The sequence below is a fragment of the Eumetopias jubatus genome, unplaced genomic scaffold (genome assembly GCF_037043125.1).
Source record: "Eumetopias jubatus isolate StellerSeaLion01/CBP00866 unplaced genomic scaffold, mEumJub1_p1.0 scaffold_5, whole genome shotgun sequence".
Classification (NCBI taxonomy): domain Eukaryota; kingdom Metazoa; phylum Chordata; class Mammalia; order Carnivora; family Otariidae; genus Eumetopias; species Eumetopias jubatus.
The window spans coordinates 17,565,646-17,582,349 of record NW_028274811.1 but is presented as its reverse complement, the minus strand read 5'-3'; the positions used below and the strand labels follow the sequence as shown (position 1 = coordinate 17,582,349).

General features: G+C 42.5%; 1 protein-coding gene across 2 annotated transcripts in view; it reads right to left on the bottom strand.

The window, feature by feature from the left end:
- The window catches only part of SNCAIP (synuclein alpha interacting protein), a 74,816-nt gene that overhangs the window by 40,372 nt on the left and 17,740 nt on the right, over nt 1-16,704 (bottom strand). The gene's annotated exons all lie outside the window — the stretch shown is intronic.

Here is a 16,704-nt window from a genome sequence, read left to right as displayed (position 1 = left end):
GATTAAATGAACTTCCAAAGTAGTTTGGGGAGAGAAGGGATGTACATCCACACACACACACACACGCGCACGCACGCACATGTGCACATGCACACATACATATATGTATACCCCTAAAGCTTAAGAAGTCCCACATAAAAAATGGGTAAATTATTTAATATCAGGCAAACTGAAACTGTGACCCATTGGGTGATTGTCCACCACAGATGGGTATCCCAGTGAAGCATCACTCAGAGGCATTTCCCAGTGCTCTCTGGCATACGACACAGCAACATCATGTATTAACACTTCACAACGGAACGTGTTGTAAGAGTCAAGGAGGCCCTCCAATGTTGGCAAAGCTGGGAGCAGCCAGGAGGAGAAGGAGTTGCAAAGGGAGAGCGAGATGCACAGGTTGGTGGGCTTTTTTTCTTTCTTCTCCTTTCTCTGCAAAGCTTAGATAAAGATTGTCTGGTTTGCCTTTGAGTGAGCGCCTGGTAGAGATGGAGTGTACAGTGAAACAGCAATGCACCTGGAGGTTAAAGATAAGAACACCATCTCTCCCGGTTACCCTCATGGAAGGCAAGCCTGTGCCTTCTCCTGGCGCAGGATGACGGAACCACAGTCTCCTCCCTCATGATGACCCTGCTTCCTCTCTGGGATACTCCCCTGACTAGACAGAGGACCCGGCACCTTTGGAAACTTGTAGGCCACTGGTGTATGGACTCTTCCCTTTCCAATTACATTTATACCATCCCCCTTCAAAGGGGGAAGGTTTCAGGACATGCCCTCCATCTAGGGGCCTCCCATCCCATTCTCCTCTTCTGGAATGACAACAGCTAGGAAGAATTTAATCTAAAAGCATGTGCTGTGTCCATTCTTTGCTACTGGACACGACCAAAGAATAAAAGAGATGGGGTATATTCAGGTCTGTAACTTCTAGGACAGTCCCCGGCTACCACTACTTTTAGGGGTGAAAGTTATTAAAAGTTCCCCAAATTTAGATCATCGGTCAATCTTGTTCCTATTGCAATGTGTTCTAAAAAGATTCAGAGAAGTTCTGGAAGCGAGCTAAGGAGGTGAGAGTAACTATTCTGAGACTGAATGCTATGTAACTGCTGGTGGGTGGGGTCTTTCCCCCCCAAAGAGACCAGTTTGCCATGGGCTTTCTCAGAGGGTCTGCACTAAGTGGTCTAGTTCTGAGGCCTTTAAAATCTATGAAGAGAATACTATGAACTGTGAAGGGAGGCCTGGATTCTGTCCAGTAAGGAACAGGTATTAACAAGAATGTTCCAGAAGGGAAGGAAGGTATCTAGATGCTGTTAAGCTGCTGCCTCTCTTCCCTTTCATTGGCTCGGTTCTAAGCTGTACACAGTACTTGGCACAGAGCAGACAATTAACAAATGCTAGTGTTTGAATTTGAATCTCACTTTGCGCAACGCATTAAATCTCCTTGTAAATGCCCAAAGCGCATCCTTCTGAGGGATTTACGGCTTAATATCACAGGGGACAAAAGTCCTGTTAATAAACTCAGAGGAGTGATAATCACCAATGAGAGCTGGATTTTCTGAAGTTATTTATGAAATGTAAATATGCAAAGGCAAAGACTAATTCCAGTTGGTCCATTATAAATTTAAAAGATTTCCTATCCTTTATAGGTCCATTTTTCCCTAAAAATGTGAAGCTCTGAAAAATTGTCTGCCAGAAATTTCTGCCAAGCTTTCCTCTCTTCCTTTCAAGAACACATGGTTACTTATTTAAAACAGCAGAGAGATAGCGGACATAAAGTTTATAATGCGTAAATATGCCTTTAATTTTATCCATCAATTTTTCTGAAAAGCTTAAAATACAGTGGCCAACATTTTGTGTGTGTGTGTGTGTGTGTGTGTGTGTGTGTGTGTGTGTGTGTGTGTGTGTACTCCATGACATTTCAGAGATACATACTTATTATTAGGGATGGTATTTGCTAATATTTTGCCAATTACCTTGATTCCTTTGGAACTTCCTGAAAATATGCATCTCAGGATGTAATAAAAAATTTTAAAGTCACATAACTTAGTGGACCAATACAACGAGCGCATTGTACCTATGTATTTATGTATTGTATAAGGTCACGGGTTCAAAGGGCTACTCTTTTATGTTGGCTTTATTTACATGTGAAATTTTTTCCAAGTGATACAGGGAAATGGATACCATATGTTTCCCAGCTGTTTTTACTGACAGGAGCCATTAAGAATGCTCTATGGAAATGAATTCTGTCTGAGTCTTATGAAAACACTTCTTTCCACAGAAGGGTCTAGAAACTGAAGAAGGGGCATCAACATTAGTCTTGTTGTCCTTCCTCTTCTTCAAATATCTGACTCTTTTTTAGGCTCAGAGTTAAATCTACGCTTTCTAGTCTGTGTCTTGTTGACCAGGAAAAAAAAAAAATCCCAGTTATGTGATTGTTCAAGAGAGTCTCACGAGAAGGCTCCAATTTATTACTACATATATTCATCTGAGGGGGAAGGGCAATTTTATGCTACACATAAGACAAAACTTTAGATTATTTCTCCTAAGCTGGGAAAATGAGCATTTTAAGCACAACATAAGAAAAAGGGCTACTAATGATTGACAAGGTTTTAACTTCCAATTCTGTAAGTCTACCCCAAATTTCATTTATATTGTTGTTCTACCCAAACACCGTCATCAATTTCTAATAACACATGAAAACAAAGTTCAGACTATGGTTAGTAGAGAGATTTTGAGGCTAAATTTGTTTTCTGGAAATCATGAATAAAGGTGTCATACGTTAAGCTTTAAATCCCTGAAAATCTTATCTATTATCTTATTAGATCTTTACAAGCTCTATGAGAACAGGGTCTGTGTCTAATTTATCTCTCTATTCCTCACAGCACTTAGCAAATTGCTTTATATAAATAGGTTCTTAATGATTTTTTGGTTGAATGGATTCATTTTTAACAGCTTACGAAAGTAAACATGTCTAGTATACCTTAAAACTGTCTACCTGATTATGTCACAAATTTTCTGAAATGGTCATGAAGTAAAGGCAAGTGTTTTTGAGGCTGACTTATAGGCCATGGTGATCTCTTCCAATCTAACTGTCATTGGGACTGTCTCTGAGCTCCAGCAAGGTGGCTTCCAGTGGCCCGCTGACCATCCACACTTAGCCCGTATCTTCAACAAACATTTAATGTGAGCCTAGAATGGGTGCATACTTGTCACAGGCAGCATGCTCCAAAGCAGGGGTCTTACCCCTCCCTTCCCTTACTTGCTCCCTCCCTTTCTCCTACTCATCAAGCACACATGCTCTACTATCTCTTCTTTGTAATCTTGGCCTGGGTCATATGACCACTCATGCAGTTTCCCAAGCAATCTCCCTTCGGAACATCGCTGGTCCTTCTCTTTCCTTGACCTGCATCTCTCATCCCTCCGGGCATTAACTCCTGCTGTGGCCCGATCGAAAATTTTTCTCAAATCTGGTCCCTCTTTTCCAGCCTTATTATACTGACTGGACCACATGGGAACCCTTGCGCATCCTCTACAAAGTTCTAGCTACTTCTCTGGTCTTCTTTTCTAGTCCTGAGTTATCCCTCTTCACATAGGTCTGATTTTGTCACTTCTTAGCTCAGAATCCTCAGGTGGCCCTGTATGGCCTATGACATTTCCCCCTATGTAGCATGCGTATCCCGGCAGTATCGAAGATGGCACACAGGAACCACACCGAATACTCCTTAGAGAAAGAGGGAGCCATATGCCGTTCAACTCTCTTTCTCCCACCTAACTCATTCAAGGAATCTCAGTTTGGTGCTACAGTGAATTTAACTCCTCTCCCAAACTTACCATCTCCCTTTAAAATAATGAGACTGCAGGCCTCAGGCTAGGAGACTTTCAGGAGCAAAGACTTAACAGGAATGTTTTATTTTCATCACATTCATTTTAATGATGACCTTGAATTGACTGCAAGTGACATTGTTGTTTTTTTTTTAAGGTTTTATTTATTTATTTAAGAGAGAGTGAGTGAGAGAGAGCACAAGCAGGCTGAGGGGCAGAAGAAGAAGCAGATTCCTCACTGAGCAGGGAGCCCGATGTGGGGCTTGATCCTGGGACTCTAGGATCATGACCTGAGCCGAAGGCAGACATTTAACTGAATGATCCACCCAGGCACCCCTGACATTGGTTTTATATTTACAATACTGATGTGAAGATTCTTTTGAAAACAGGTATGTTTTAAAGTAAGACATTTGAGGAAAATGTTAAACAAATAATTGCATGAGTAGTTTACAAGGGAGAGCAAAAATAATATAACGCGGCTCTGGATATAACACATATTGTGGAAATAATATTTAAATTACTAAGGTTTGGGAAACTGGCTTTCAGGATAGTAACTAAATTCCTTAGCATAGATGTAGCAGGTTTTTTTTTAACACAGGCATACCTTAGAGATCTTGCAGGTTTAATTCCAGATTGTTATGACAAAGGGAGTATCGCAATAAAGTCAAATTAATTTTCTGGATCCCAAGTGTGTATAAAAGTTATGTCCTCGTTATTAAGTATGTAATTGCATTAGGTCCAAAAAACAACATACATACCTTAACCAAAAATACTTTATTGCTGAAAAATGCTGACCATCATCTGACCTTTCAGCAAGTCATCATCTTTTGGCTAATGGAGGGTCTTGCCTTGATGTAGATGGCTGATGACCCATCCCAGTGGTGGGTGCTGGGCTGGCTGTGGCAATTTCTTAAAGTAACACAACAATGACATTTGCCACATTGACTGACTCACTAACGATTTCTCTATAGCCTGTGATGCTGTTTGATAACATTTGCCCAAAAGTTGAATTTCTTTCAAAATTGTGGACACAATCCTCTCAAACCCTGCCACTGTTTGATCAACTAAGTTTATGTCCTGTTCTAAATCCTTTGTTGTCATTTCAGCAATCTTCACAGCATCTTCCCCAGGAGTAGATTCCATCTTTGCTCATCCATAAGAAGCAACTTATCATCCATTCAAGTTTTATCATGAGATTGCAGCAATTCAGTCCCATCTTCAGGCTCTACTTCCAATTCTAGTTCTCTTGCTGTTTCCACCACATCTGCAGTGACTTCTTTCATTGGAAGTCTTGAACCTCTCAAAGTCATCCATGAGAGGTGGAATCAATTTCTTCTAAACTCCTGTGAGTGTTGGTATTTTGACCTCTTCTCATGAATCACGGATATGCTTCGTGTTATCTAGAATGGTGCATCCTTCCCAGAAGGTTTTCAATTTACCCTGCCCAGAGCCATCAGAGGAATCACCACCTGTGGCAGCTAAAGCCTTCCAAAATGTATTTCTTCAGTAACAAGACTTGAAAGTCAAAATGACTCCTTGATCCATAGGCTACAGAATGAATGCTGTGTTAGCAGGCATGAAAACAACATTCATGTCATTGTCCATCTCCATCAGAGCTCTTGGGTGACCAGGTTAATGAGCAATGACATTTTGAAAGAAATCTTTTTTTTCTCTGAGTGGTAGGTCTCAACAGTGGGCTTAAAATATTCAGTAAACCATGTTGTAAACAGATGTGCTGTCATCTGGGTTTTGTTGTTCCATATGCAAAGCACAGGCAGAGTAAATTTAGCGTAATTCTTGAGGGCCCTAGGATCTTCAGAATGGCAAATGAGCACTGGCTTCAACTTAAAATCTCCAGCTACGTTAGCCCCTAACAGGAGAGTCACCTGTCCCTTGAAGCCAGGACCTGACTTCTCCTCTCTAGCTATGAAAGTCCTAGATGGCATCTTCTTCTGACAGAGGGCTGTTCCATCTACATTGAAAATCTGCTGTTTAGTGGAGCCACCTTCGTGAATGATCCTAGCTAGATCTTCCGGAGAACTTGCTGCAGCTTCTACATAAGCACGAGCTACTTCCCCTTGCACTTTTCTGTTACAGAAAGAGCTTCTTTCCTTAAATTTCATGAACCAACATCTGCTAGCTTCCAACTTTTCTTCTGCTTCCTCACCTCTCTCGGCCTTCACATAATTGATGCTCTCAATGAGGCTTTGGCTCAAGGCAATGTTGTGGCTGCTTTGATCTTCTAATGGGACTACTAAACTAAAACTCTCTCCATATCAGCAAGAAGGCTGTTTTGCTTTCTTATCATTCGTGTGTTCACTGGAGCAGCACTTTTAATTTCCTTCCAGAATTTTTACCTTGCCTCCACAACCTGACTGTTCGGTGCAAGAGGCCTAGCTTTCAGCCTGTCCAGGCTTTGGATCATGTCTTTCTCACTAAGCTTAATCATTTCCAGCTTTTGATTTGAAGTAGAGACGTGCAACTCTTCCTTTCATTTGAACCCCGAGAGGTCCTTGTAGGATAACTGACTGGCCTTAATTTCAATATTGGTGAGTGCGTCTCAGGGTACAGAGAGGCCGGAGGAGAGGGAGAGAGATGGGAAAACAGCTGGTTGGTGGAGCAGTGAGAACACACACAACCTTTATTGATTAAGTTTGCCATCTGATATAGGTGTGGGTTATGAGCTCCAAAACAATCACAAGAGTAACAGCAAAGATCACGGATCATCGATCAACCTAACACACATAGTAAGAATGAAAAAAATTGAAAAATTGTGAGAATGACCAAAATGTGACAGAGACATGAAGTGAGCAAATGCTGTTGGAAAAATGGTGCAGACTTGTTTGACACAGCATTGCCACAAACCTTCAATTTATAAAAAAAATAAATAAAAAATGCAGTATTTGAAAAGTGTGAGAAAAATGAAGCACAATAAAAAGGAGGTATGCCTGTACTTATTTTCTAATTTATCTTCTCATCAAAGCACCCATCACTCCACATCACTAATTTCCCCCTGCACCCTCCATTGCTAAACTCCCTAATTCTGGACACACCATGTTCTTCCTTCAGTGCTCCTGCCTTTGGGCAAGATCCCTCTCTTCTGACAATGCCCTGACTGTTTTCTCTGCCTGAGACAAGGCTCATCTGAGGAAATTCCCCTCAGGGGTTACCTCCACGGTGCACTTCGCCTGCCACTCCCAGGAAACTGTTACTCCTTGCTTCTCAGCGCCCTGAGATATACTTGCCCGTACCCAGACTTGGATATTTATGAAGCGCTTTTGCAACTCTTCACACATGCATCTGTCTCACCGTCTGTCTTGAGAGTTCCTCTAAGGCAAAGATTGCTCATGAACCTCCTTGTGTTTCTAATCAGCCATCTGTCCAGCATAGCATCTCACAGATATGGGGGCCCAGTGGCTTATCTTTTAATGAATGAATGAATGAATGAATGAGTGAATGGATGAGGGTGGGAGGAAAGGAAGAAAGGAATATGCTAGCCTAAAGATGCAAAGTATAGTCCATAAGTATGAGTCATCTTGTAACAACGAGTCACCCTTTCCACATTTGGGGCACACTGTGTTAGTAATGTACTGAAGATAGACATTTAGAAGATGTGATGCATATGGAAATATTTTCATATATTTCCTACAATAAGTTCCAAGCCTTGATTTCTTCATGTGTAAAATAAAAGGGTTAGACTATATGATTGCTAAGACCTGATCCATCTCTAAATTTCTATGACTATATGGAATGTCTACAAATAACAGGGCTCTCTCTTCTAAGTGACTCACTATGAAACACTATAATTCTTCTGGATCCATGTCTTTCAACAGATCCTTACAAATTTATAATTATGAGGCTAAGCTGATTGCTGACACAGAACAACTCGTTGGCTCTTGGGACTGATAAATTAGTATTTTCTTAGGAAGATAATGTACAGTTTGCTATTGCAATGGTGGATACAATTTTTGAGACCAAACGTCAATGCTGGCTCCCCAGATGCCTATTTATTTTACTTCTAAATATGGAGTTGTGTGTCCCTATTAGAAAATTAGCTTTAGACATCAAGAAGAGGAGGAAAAGGGGTATGTCTTTAGGATAAAATAGTGTTTTCCTACTATTGACTGTAAAAGCTAAATGAATTCTATTTTCCATGAGAAACAAAATAATCAGTTTTACTCACAATTGCCTTAAAATGTACGTAACAACACACTCCACATCTATAGCTACCAGAAGTCCAGGCACCTTCAAGGACATACCTGCTAAGTTCTCCAACATTCCATATCCTTCTATTTTTTACACTTGAGGGGCATTATGAAAGATTGGGAGTGCCAGCCTTAGTCATGAGTTTCGTTAAGCCACTGTAAACTTAAATCTGCAGTGGACCCACTTATTGCAAACACTTCAGGCTCTGGAAGGAATGGTGACAGGTGACTTATACCATCTCGTGACAGTGGGAGGAAGGGTCTGGAGTCTGAGGGTGGATGACCTGATGGGTGCTCTTCTGCACCATCCTGGAAGACTAGACTGTAACCTGATCCAAAACAAGGGCTGAGTTAACTCTGCATTTGGAGAATTGTGTAGGGCCATTATGTTGGGAAGAACCCGGGTGAGGAATGCATGTTTCTGGAATGTTCCCACGGAATTACTTGTTCATCTCTTTCATTGATGCCATAGACCCTTTATTGAGAGTATTGTGAGTCTGAAGGGGGAAAACAGAGCACTTTCTCATTATAAAAATAGCAACCAATGATTTATTTACCTTAAGACATTAAATACTATTGGGAAAGATTCACTGCTTTGGTTCTCAAGTTCAGACTTTAAGTGGCTGTTGGTATCAGGCAGCTGTTGGAAGTGTCAGATTCACATTTCATTATTTCCAGCTCTACCCACTGTTGTCCAGACTTGCTCATATAACTTTGTGCCCTATCTGTACCCATTTCTTCGTTCTGTGAAAACTCCCAGAAATCCTCAAGCCCTTCCTGCACTAGACAGAAAAGATACTTCACCAAAGAGGCACATTCTGCCATGAAATCAGACTCAATATTTTGACAACTTTAAACCTTTGAGCTTCGAAAGCACAGTTTATGTAGAAGAGCAGTTGGTGGGTCTGAAGAAAGTCCACGGTTTCAGAGTCATTCTGTCATCCAAAAAGTATGCTGACCTTCACTTTGCCATTAGCCAAACCTCTTGAGTGCATTAAGTCTTGTATTCACTCCAGGACCCTGTTCCAGGCTCCTTCCTTTCATTCTCACCCTCCCTATGCTGAATTGCAGAGAGAGACACAGGACAAGGGACAGTGAAGAAGCTCCTCAAGCAGAGAAGCACTGAAACAGAGGACAGCTTGCTCTGGGTGGTATCTGGAAAGTGTTAGGAGGCCCGGTGTGCTCTCTGCAAAGTGCAGACAAACACCAGTTTTAACTGAAGGTGGCGATGTTTTACAGTGTTGATCAACTGCCAAGGACAAAGAACACCAAGTTACTGCTCTTCTGTGAGGGAGAGAAGGAGAGGCAGGTGGAGGACGTGTGGGGGTGGGAAAATCCTTCCTCTCTACCCTCTACTCCCCATTTCTCTATTCTCCATCTCCAACTGCTGACTCTCCCAATGTCTGAGGATTTGATTTCTAAATATGGAGCTAGGTATTTCCATTAGAAATAGAGCTTTAGACCCAAGAAAAAGAAAGAGAAGATGGGTATGTCTTCAGGGTATAAGAAGAGTATTCCCTCCTGTTTTCTGGTAAAAGGGAAATGAATTCTATTTTCCATGAGAAGTAAAGTGGTAAGTCTGTGAAACGTGGTCTCATTTTTGAGAGGAACACAGTTTAAGGTCTGGAGGGGAGGAGAAAGGGGAGCAAGGCCTAGAGTTGGCCTGTAGCTTACTCTTCTCTTGACAGCCCTCCTGGGGTCTGTTCACAAGAGCTCCCACCTGGACCATGGTTTTTAGTTACGAGGCCTCTGAGAGAAAGAGCAGGTACAGCTGAACGAAAGCAAAGTGCAGACAGAGGCTTTTCCCAGCATAAATGAATGGCAGAGGTACTTTCTTCTGTCTCCTGGTGCAGTATGGTAGACACTTCACAAGCACTACTATAAACAATGGAAAAAAACCCCACAAAACTTCTGCATATTTTATGAATTTCTCAAAATATTTTTTGAATTGGAATGTTCCTAAAATTTCCTCCATCTAACATTTTTTTTATTATGTTAGTCACCATACATTACATCATTAGTTTTTGATGTAGTGTTCCATGATTCATTCTTTGTGTATAACATTTTAAAATTGCTAATACCATATATTTGTGTAAGGCTTTCTAAGTTTCTCAGTACAAGGCCAAGGGTATGGTTTCCTTAGGGGTTTGTGCAACAACTCTGCAGGATGGATGAGCAGTTCTTCCATAGTATCACTTGAAATAAACGAGAACTCTGGGAATTTTAAGTGTTATGTCGCAAATCGCAGAGCGTGCTGAGTCTTCCACCAACACCGAGGTTCCGTGACTCCAGCTTTCTTTCCATGACAGGGCATAACTGCCTTATCAAAACTACAATTATTCCTTATTCATATTTTCTTTTTTTAAAGATTTTATTTATTTGAGAGAGAGTGAGAACATGCAAGCATGAGTGGGGGGAGAGGGAGAAGGAGAAGCAGGCTCCCCCTCTGAGCAAGGAGCCCAATGCTGGACTCGATCCCAGGACTCTGGGATCACGACCTGCAGCAAAGGCAGACGTTTAACTGACTGAGCCACCCAGGTGCCCCCATATTTTCTCTATTTGGGTCGCATATAGGTAATGGAATCCCAGAAACCAGTGGTAGAACCTGGTTGAGCTCATTTCAGATTCATGTGGACCTAACTCCCAAATCCTGCTCCCTGCCTTGGTTTTGGTAACCACTAACTGAGAAGCTTCTGGATGGGAACAAAGTTAGGAAAATGGTTTTCTACAACAACTTTTCTTAGAAACAGTTGAGTAGAAGAATTTCCCTACTTTATCATTACTGGCATTAGCTTAAATTTAGGGTCATCTTATCACCGAGAATTTGTTCTTTCAGCTGCCAGTTCTTTCAACTGGTGAAACATGACAATCTTGTATGTAAGCAAGAGATACGGGAATATAATAAAGCTTGTTCAGAGGGTTAAATTGACAGAATGCTAAAATACTCTTATAGGGTCCATTCATTCAACACATATTAGCACATGGTTCTGTGCACATGGTTCTAGGGGTGCAGAGGTGAATGAAATAGACATAATCCCTGTCCTAATGAGAGAACCAGATGGTAAAGCAAGCATACAGATGAATAAGAAATTACAAAATGCAAAGTGCTTTGAAGGGAATGCAAAAGGTACTAGAAGAGACAGCAGCTGAGAAGTCTCATCATGGAGGTGACATTTAAGTTAAGACCAGGGTAACGAGAAGCCAACTAAGTGAAAATCTGAGGGAAAGTACAAGAGATGAGATCATTTTGTGGTGATCTGGGTAGAAGGGAGCACATTTTCGAATGCCTAAAGCGGGAAAGAATCTGGCAGGTTCTATAGCTCTTACAGCTAGAGAACAGTGAACAAGGGCGAAAGCTACCAAAGATGAGGTTGGGGAAGGTTGTCAGGGGCCAAACTCATTTGGGCGTTTTCTGGCCACAACGAAGAATTTTCACAGAAATGGGGTGTCCTGGGGGGATTTCACAGAGAAGTGAAATGATCCACTTGGCAAATTACAATGCATCCTTCTTCCCACTCTGTGGAAACAGAGGGTGCGCAAGGGTTAGTGATGAAGAAATGGGTGAGGACTAGTTCATGCTGTTAACCCGGATGAAACACAAAGGTGGCCTGTCCTAGCTGGTAGCTGAGGAAGGAGATGGAGAGAAGGGGGCAGATGGGCACATACTTTGGGCACAGATGACTCAGGACCTGGTGATAGGCTGATGGGGAGTATGAGGGAGAGGGTGAATTCTGGCTGCAGTCCCTGAGTGGGTGTATCAGTAAACTGAATGCCCATGACTGAGGGAGCGTCTGAGGAGGAACAAGTCGGGGAATGGGATTCAAGGATTCCTCTTAGAATTCCACGAGACAGCCAACATAGACATGCGGCCGGCACGTAAGGAGGTGGCTTGGAAGCCCAGGCAAGCAGAAGCAGCAAGTAAGTGACGTCCGAGGCCATGACAGTGGATGAGCTCCCAACCCAGAGAGACTTGGAGACTGAGAGGAGAGAGGGTCCTATTGAATACAGAAGCCCCACTTGGATGTTTGAAGTCCAAGTAAAGAAGGAGGACTTGCAAAGGAGATAAGGAGACGTCAGAGTATTGGGAGAAAAAGCAGGAGATAGGTGGTATCACAAAGCCAAGAGAGGGGAATGCTTCCAGAAAGGAGCGGTCAATAGTCTCAAATAGGGGCCAAGAGAGAGGAGAGTATCCGTGTCAGCAGATGTGACAACGTGGAAGTCATGGCCTTCCCTGGGGAGGTGGAGGTCATGTTTGGAGATACTTCAAGTGAAGGAGGGGGGAAGGCTGGAGATGGGGGTTCCCCTAACTCTTTATAGCAGGTTGGCTGTACTTGGAAGGGGGTAGAAGGTGCTGGGGAGAGGAAGGAACAGAGAACCAGGGTGGGAGTCACCAGAGGGGGTACTGTTTTTTTTTTTTTTTTAAGAGACGGAGAGAGTGAGCACGCATGCAGGGGTGGGAGGTTGGGGGGGCTAGGGGGAGAGGGAGAGAAAAATCTTAAGCAGGCTTCACACTCAGTGTAGAGCCCTATGTGGGGTTCAAACTTACGACCCTGAGATCATGACCAGAGCCGAAATCAGGAGTCTGATGCTTAAATGACTGAGTCACCCAGGTGCCCCCCGTTTGCTTGCTTTTTAAGACAGGAGATGATCAGAGAGTGTTTGTTGGATGAGGGTAATGACCCCACAGAGAGAAAGATACCAATGGTACAGATAAAAGAGGAAAGCTGAAGGATCAAGGTGTCACACCAAATGAAAAGAAGCACATGAACAGCTGGCTCATACCTCAGTTATGATACAAAAGCCAATGAAGGGAGGCTTTCTTTCGCCTCGTCACACCTTCATTTGCTCAACCATCCCTCAGATATACACAAGGCTCCGGCGTCAGGCACCGGGGATTCCATAATAAACAAGAGACATAGCACTTAGTCTATTAGAGAAAACTGATATTAAACTAACATAATATTGTTAATAGTTTTTTGAGACGCAGATATTTAAAGAGGAGGAAACTATAGGGAGCTAGGAAATAATAAAGTTGGGACAGCGGCGCTAATGTAGGCTCAAACTGTCCCAAATGGGAACCACTAGACACCTGTGGCTATTGAGCAGCTAAAATGTGGCTGGTGGCCCACGTTGAAATAACAGTTTTGACGTACTGGGTTAAATTAAAGACATTAAATTAATCTCATTGGTTTATAGTTTTAAAATGTGGTTCTTAGAAAAAAAAACAAATCATGTCAGTGGCTTGCATTGTTATTTCTATTGGAACATGGTGGTTTTGGGAGGCAGGTAAAGGGGCCCTGAGGAGGTGAAGTGGGAGGTGGAAGAAGGAAATGTCACGTGGAAAACAGAGCACACTGGAAGAACTTAAGAAGGTTCCCTGATGCGGCAGGCAGACTGGGGGGAGGGGGCATGCGAGGAAGCTTCCTGAACCAGGAGAGGATCACTCTAAAGCCCACAGGAGTTTCCCACTCTATGTCTTGAGGACCCCCTTGGGGAACTACTGCTTGGTTTTGAGCTCAGAGTGACACTCATCACGGACACTGGGTGAACACCAGCGTGTCCTAAATCAGTGCTCCTCAAACTTGAATATGCACCAATCACGTGGAGAGCTTGTTACAAAATGCAGATTCTGATCCGGGTGTCTGGAGGGAAGGTCTGAGAGTCTGCCTTTCCAACAAGTTCCCAGGTGATGCCCATGGTGCTGGCTTTGGTCCTGGGCCACTCTGTGAGGTGCCCCCAAAGGGTCTGGACTTCTGCGATGACTCTTGACTCTTTCTGAGGATCCTTCAACTATGAGATTCTAGGATTATTTCTATGACTTGAATTTCTTTTATGACTTTTATTTTTTTAAGGGAAGAGTCTGGGCAAAGGAGGTATGTGGGCAAAGAGGGCTCATTTTTTTGAAGATTTTATTTATTTATTTGTCAAAGAGAGAGAGAGCACAAAGCAGGGGGAACGGCAGGCAGAGGGAGAAGCAGACTCCCTGCTGAACAGGGAGACCGATGCGGGACTCGATCTCAGGACCCTGGGATCATGACCTGAGCCAAAGGCAGATGCTTAACCGACTGAACCACCCAGATGCCCCAAAGAGGGCTCATTTTAAATGGGAAGATAGAACGCATTTAATTTTGGGAGACAAAAGAAAAAGGAGATGTTTCCAGCCAGAAGTGGGTTGCTAACAGAGATGCTATGAAGCTCCAAAACTAGTATCCCCACCCCCACGCTCTTAACACACACTCACACTTCTTCCTTGGATTGGGAAGACAGGACTGGGAAACCACTCTCCCTTATGACAGGAACGAACTTTGGAGGCCACGCAAGGTACAAGGCACTTGGCTTCCGTATCACTTCTTCCTTGTCCCTCAGCTTCAAGTCTTTCCCTTCCTGCCTAAATGATGCTTATCTCCCTGCTTCCGAATTTTCATCCTTGCCTCCTGCAGACTTCCTTGAAATCATTTCTACCAAGATTTCTGTATCAATTTTGAGGGAGCAAAACATGTTTCTCAGAGTCCGATAAAAATAAACTAAATCAGGGGAGAGGAGACTGGGTCCCCTTCCCCTAAGGTTCCTCTCCCTTTACATTGTCTCATTTCTTTCTTAATTCTCCAATGCTAGTAAAGTTTTAGAACACCAGGGAGCTGTGGTGCTTGTAGCTCTGGCTAAGGAAAGACAAGAAATGTGCAAATGAAGAGAGGAAGGGCCAAGCATGCCATGTATTGATGCTCTGCTCCTTCGAGCCCCTTATGTTACTTGCAACACTACCAGTGTTTTACTTTTAACTTTTCCATCGTCCCCCTGCTCCTGTCTTGCCCCATACTGACTTGTAGCCTTTCTCTCAGAAACATAAGCTAAGTGTTAAGGGATTAAAGGCAGAGATGGTCTCTCCCTCTGGACAGAGGGGGCAGGGGTATGCTTTCACAGGTAAGTTCTGGGCTTTACTCCACATGATGGCCACGCATGTTCTGTAGCAGCAGATAAAACGTTCCCTGCGTGATGATTGTAACCGAAACAAAAACTAGGCCTCGGGAAAAGAAATTCTAGAAAGAAATAGAGTCACATTTTGTTTTGGTGGCAGGATTAGCTGTAATTTTTGCTTTTCATTTTTTTTATAATGAATGATAAGATTTTGTTAAAGAGAAATAAAAATAAGTGTTTCTCTTGATCACATTCTCATCTAGAGGTTTTGCTGTGGTTAGATAAACTGAGATTTTTGTCATAGGTGTTCGATTCTTTGCTGTCCTGGGTTGAAGTGTTCGTTTTTTTTAATTGCGATCTTAGAAAACATGTTTCCCTATTCTTCAGAGTCCATTTTGCAATATATCACATGAGATGGAGTCATCAGCAGGCTTTTCAAATTTAAACTGCCCCACCAACCTGCACTTGTAAGCTTTTAGCATTAAACCTTAATAAAATTGAAAATAGAGGGTTTACATATTTAGCATCATCAGCTATGTTACAGAAGGGTCAAGGGGATAAATTTCATGTCAATTTACTATTTTTGGTGCTGGCTGAAATCCTTGAACATCTTAGAGAAACCACATATTTTCAAAGGTTCAGAGTTTGTCACAAAATCTGCATTCCAAGGGGCTAAAAAAATAGCAAATCTGCAATGCTTTTACATCTACCACCAAAATGCCTTTTACCAGATAGATATCAGATATAAAGTTCAGAAAAGAATGGCTCTCCTTTACTCACTGTCACGCAAATTATTGTCCATATTATGTAGGTATTAAAATTCGTTCAGAATTTCTTCTCAAACACATGCCGGGGCCATTTATTACTGTTACATAACTGAATTTTCTCTCCTTGGCGCATCTCGTTTTTGGCGGCAGAGCTGCATTAATATTTATCTGCCTTCTTTCATGAGAAAATTATCCAATGAGCTTAGCAGATACATATTTCCAAAGAATCACAAGACACTTAAGGCACTGTGAATTGAAATGAATGTGTATTTGAGTGCCCAATTAGTTAAAGAAAACTCGAAGTCAATGAAACTGAATATGTTGGATTTGAATACCATATGTCGATGTATTTTAGCCCTCATTTGGAGAAGACCAGAGGGCAGAGTTAACAGTCCCTGCCTTGCACTGGCCCCTTCTCCTGCACGAGCAGTGGGGATTAAGCAGAGAATACTTGAGAATGTTTCACAAATAACTTCCTTGGAGAGGTGCAAGTTTTTTACACATAACTTCCTTGCTGCTAATCCCTGCTTCACACTAGTAGCCACACACGGCTCCTTGGATGACAGTTACTCAGTTGACTCAACTTCATAGGGCTCTGGAGTCAGCACGGCTGGTTTTAAAGATTTGCCAGCTCCAGGACTCTGGGCAAGTTATTTATCCTCTAGGCGTCTTGGTTTCCTCATCAATAAATTGGGCATAGTCATAGTCCTCCCTCAGAGAATCATCCTGAGGACAAAGAAGCTGTTTACGGAGGACCGGAAGAACACCTAAGAAATAACGAGGAAATCGCAAGAACGGCCAAGTCTGTTCTCAAGGGTCCAATTTCTAGCTCTTCACTTTCCTCTCCCGCCTTCTTGTGGTCTCTGCAATACCCTCGCAGGTCTTTTCAAAACTTTTCTCACAAAAATGTGAAGCTCAGTCATAGTGCAGTGCAATGGGTAGAGGACAGTTTAAAATATTACTCCTGTCAGAGGAAAGTGCAGATTTCAATAGGAGTCAAAGCC